Consider the following 4,848-nt stretch of genomic DNA (forward strand, 5'->3'; position numbering starts at 1 on the left):
TAGCAGTTTTACTTCGTCAGGTGACAAGCTCGTGTCCGATAAGTTTACAACCACAGTGTCACACGGTGTGTTCCTAGATGGGTGCTCGTTTGTACCATTAGTGTTTTCCTGGGTGGTGGTGTTGTAATGATAAGGCACTGTATCAGGGAACGTGGGTTTGGGCACATGGTCTCTTTCGAGTTTATGAATTTTTGTGGTCCTGATGGCTTGGTATTTATTCTGCTCAAATTCTGTTAATCGCGTGATTTCTTCGTTCGATAAAGTGTTGTGGCGGAGAATGGTGTTGGTCATAGCGACCAGTTTCTTTACCTGCTTGTCACTATGATTAAGAGCAATTTCTGTTAATTTAAGAGATGCCTCAAGGAGGACGTATATTACTTTTCTCTTTTTCTTTTTTTTCTTTCCTTTTCTTTTCTTTTTTTCTTTCCTTTTTTTTCCTTGCCCTCTGATTTGAGATTGTATAAAGCTGAGCACCGACAAACTGTATCTTTATTCCTGATGAAGGCCAGACTCTAGGCCGAAACGTCGAAATAAACCACGTTGTGACCGCTCACGGAGGATCTACTAGACTATATATATATATATATATATATATATATATATATATATATATATATATATATATATATATATATATATATATATTGAAATAGAGGTGTTGTACGTCGAGAAAGGTTCATACGCAGCTTGGCAAAATGTGCTTTATCAGGCAGGTCTGGCTAATGGCGTGTGGCGTGCGCGAGCCACTTCTAGCCACCGAACAACATCATCGTCTTCTTCATTACCAGCAGAGCGTCCGTTATTCAGATTCATTACAATTACTCCCCGCGAAATAAGGAGCCATCCTGGCGACCTATGGACAAGTAAACACGGGAGGGTCGTAGCAGGGCTTAAGTCTCGAGACGTGGACAATTTCCTGGCCACGAAGACGTTGGTCAGAAGATGGTTCCAGTGGCTCAATTAGGTAATTCATTGGTGACGTTTTTTGTAGCACACGATATGGGCCATGATACTTGGGGACCAACTTGGTAGAAAGGCCAGGTGTAGCAGAAGGGACATGCAGCCAGACGAGTGAACCTGGATCGTAGGAAGTGGTGTTATTTGATGCGTCATGGTGGTGCTTTTGACGTCCTTGGTCTTGGGTTGTGAATGCTCTTGCCAGTTGGCGGCATTCCTCAGCGTATGTAGCGGCTTGAGACAAAGTCGTGAACTCTGAGGAGTCAGGTTTGTACGAAAGAATGGTGTCCATAGTGCAAGAAGGTTCGCGTCCGTAAAGGAGGAAAAAAGGAGAGTAGCCAGTAGTGCTTTGAATGGCGGTGTTATAGGCAAACGTGATAAACGGGAGCACTCGGTCCCAGTTGGAGTGGTCTGACGAGATATACATAGAGAGCATGTCACCAAGGGTGCGGTTGAAGCGCTCTGTCATTCCATTGGTCTGGGGATGATAGGCGCTTGTAGTGCGGTGAACGACGTGGTACTCACGCAGCAATGCCGTGATGACGTCTGACAAGAATACGCGACCACGATCGCTCCGTAACTCCCGAAGTGCTCCATGACGTAATACGATGTTGTGAAGAATGAAAGTCGCAACGTCTTTTTCTGTAGACGAGGGAAGGGATGAAGTTTTGGCATACCGCGTGAGATGGTCGACGGCAACTATGATCCAGCGGTTACCGTCAGCAGTGTTGGAAAGGGGACCATAGATATCGATGCCGACGCGGTCGAATGGTCGGGATGGGCATGCTAAGGGTAACAAGGTACCGCTGGCGTGATAAGGGGGAGTTTTTTGTCTCTGGCACGTCGAGCAGGCCCGAACGTATTGTCGTATTAAACAGTACATACCACGCCAGTAATATCGGAGACGTATGCGAGAATAAGTCTTCAGGAAACCTGCGTGGCCACATTGGGGGTCGTCATGAAACATGGAACAAATTTCGGATCGCAGATGACGTGGAATCACGAGTAGCCACTGACGTCCACCGGGTGCGTAGTTGCGTCGGTACAGCACGTCGTCGCGAGTGGTGAAGTGCTCCACTTGCCGACGCAACGTGCGAGAAGAGGGGGAAGCCGTCCGCCCAGCCAGGATGTCTAGAATCGAAGCAACCCAAGGGTCCTTGCGTTGCTCAGATGGCATGTCGGCGATGGTGACGGCAGTGGCATCACAGGTTAGACTTTCGCAGCAGTCCGGGTCAGAGGGTAGGGGCGAACGGGATAGGGCGTCTGCGTCCGAATGTTTCCGGCCAGAGCGATAGACCACGCGAATAATATATTCTTGGAGGCGTAATGTCCATCGGGCGAGGCGACCGCTTGGATCCTTCAGTGACGACAACCAGCAGAGGGCGTGGTGGTCAGTCACGACGTCAAAAGGGCGCCCGTACACGTAAGGTCGAAATTTCTCTATCGCCCAAATAATGGCGAGTCATTCCTTTTCAGTGACGGAATAGTTGATTTCGACTTTGCTAGAGTTTGGCTTGCGTAGGCAACCACGTACTCTTGGAAGCCGTCTTTCTGCTGTGCAAGAATGGCGCCTAGCCCGACACCACTTGCGTTGGTGTGGATCTCTGTGGGTGCCGATGAGTCGTAGTGTCGCAGAATAGGCGGCGACGTGAGGAGGCGGCGCAGTTCATTGAAAGAATCGCCACAGGTGGCAGACCAGCCTGAAAGGTCTCTAGAGCCGGCGAGGAGCTTGGTCAAAGGAGCGATGATCGTCGCGAAATTGCGGACGAAGCGCCGGAAGTAAGAGCAAAGGCCTATGAAGCTTTGGAGCTCTTTCATGGTGGTCGGTTTGGGAAACGCTGAAACGGCTGTAAGTTTGGCAAGGTCAGGAAGAATGCCGTCTTTTGAAACCACGTGGCCAAGGATCGTAAGCTTTCGAGCGGTGAAATGGCACTTCTTCAGATTCAGTTGCAGCCCCGCGGCAAAAATACACGCGAGGACTTTCGCGAGGCGGGTTAAATGGGTTGCGAAATCAGTTGAAAAGACGAAAATGTCATCTAAACAACAAAAGCAAACGTTCCATTTGAGGCCTCGAAGGATAGAGTCCATCATTCGCTCGAAAGTAGCTGGCGCGTTGCAGAGGCCGAAGGGCATGACTGTGAATTCTTAAGGCCCGTCGGGCGTGATGAAAGCTGTTTTTTCGCGATCGGCCTCTGCCATGGGTACTTGCCAGTATCCAGAGCGCAGATCTAAAGAATAGAAAAATTCGGCTCCCTGTAAGCATTCCAAGGCATCGTCAATGCGTGGCAGCAGATAGACATCTTTGCGCGTAATTCGGTTGAGACGTCAGTAGTCCACGCAAAACCTGATGGATTTGTTCTTCTTCTTCATCAACACAACTGCAGAGGCCCAGGGACTGCTTGACTGTTCGATTATGCCACGTGTCAGCATGTCGTCAACCTGTTCATTGATGGCACGGCGTTCGGTAGTTGACACACGATATGAACGCTGACGTAATGGCGTCTCTTGACCGGTATCTATACGGTGAACAACAGATGACGCTCGACCTAAGGAAGGCTGATTGTGATCAAACGAGGCTCGAAAATGCTGTAGGAGCTTGATCAGCTGTTCCTGCTGCCCAGGCGTGAGGTTGTAATCAATGGACTTGCGGAATACATCCATAAGTTCATTAGCGTCAGTTGCGGGTGTAATGGCACAAGTCGGTAAAAATGGCTTGTCTGGATAGATCGGGTCTTCGAAAATACAATTTAAGGCCTCGAGGCTTCCCAGACACTCGCCGCGTAGCAGGATGTACGGACAAGCAGAAACGTTGCACGCATAAAGTACCGCCGAACCATTGGAAAAGTTGATGACGGCAAACGGGAGGACGATGGTTCGGTGTTGCACACTAGCTATAGTTGGTTGGAACAGGAGTGTCGCGTTAGTGGCAGCAGGGGAAAACACAGGCACTAGGACGGCGGACAATGGCGCGATGCGGACGTCAGCTGCGGCAAACACTTTCGTGGGACTGTGGTGGTCGATATCAAGGCACGGATTCGTCAACGTGAGTTCAGCACGAGCGCTGTCGACGAGAGCCTGATGGGTAGAAAGGAAACCCCATCCTAGTATGACGTCGTAAGATGAACGCGGGAGAACAACAAAGTTGACGGCGTACCAAACATCTTGAGCAAGAACGCGTGCTGTGCACTGAGCTGTCGGCGCGATGAAATGGGAGGTGCCTGTACGCAGAGCAAGATTCGTAAGCGGCGTTGTAACTTTTCTCAAATCGCGACACAGTTTTTCACTAATTACAGAAACGACGGCGCCTGTGTCGACAAGTGCACGTACAGCAACACCTTCTACTAGCACATCAATTTCGTTGGTCGGACAAAGAGGAGGTCTTGGAAAGTTCGACGACGACGCAGTTCTTACCTCCGGAACGGCGGCTGTCAGTTTTCCTATCGAGCGGGGCTCGTGCGCCGAAGCATCGGGGAGACAGATCGGCGACGGGGTGGTAATGACCGGTGAGAATTGACAGGGCGTCATGGGGACAATGAGTCGGTGATAGGAGAAGATGGTCGCTGGGGATTCTGGGCAGCCTGGTAATTTGCAGAATTCCTGTGGTCTGGAGGCTGGAAGTTGCGACGGCGACAGTAGCATGCTATATGTCCTACGAAACCGCATGCGAAACAGATGGGTCGATTATCCAAGGTGCGCCATGGGTTAACGACAGAAGGTGCAGGGGGCGAAACGGGATGGGGTGCCGTGTATGTAGGCAGCGTCGAAGGGTAGGAGGACCCGGTGCCCCGGTATGCGCCAGAGACAGGTGGGGCTGGGGGTCTAGCAACGACGGCATCGTAAGTCAGCGGCGTAGGGACAGATGGCGATGGAGGCAGTGCCTGCGTGACCTGT

This window comes from Rhipicephalus microplus, chromosome X (assembly GCF_043290135.1).
Source record: "Rhipicephalus microplus isolate Deutch F79 chromosome X, USDA_Rmic, whole genome shotgun sequence".
In the NCBI taxonomy this organism is placed as follows: Eukaryota; Metazoa; Arthropoda; class Arachnida; order Ixodida; family Ixodidae; genus Rhipicephalus; species Rhipicephalus microplus.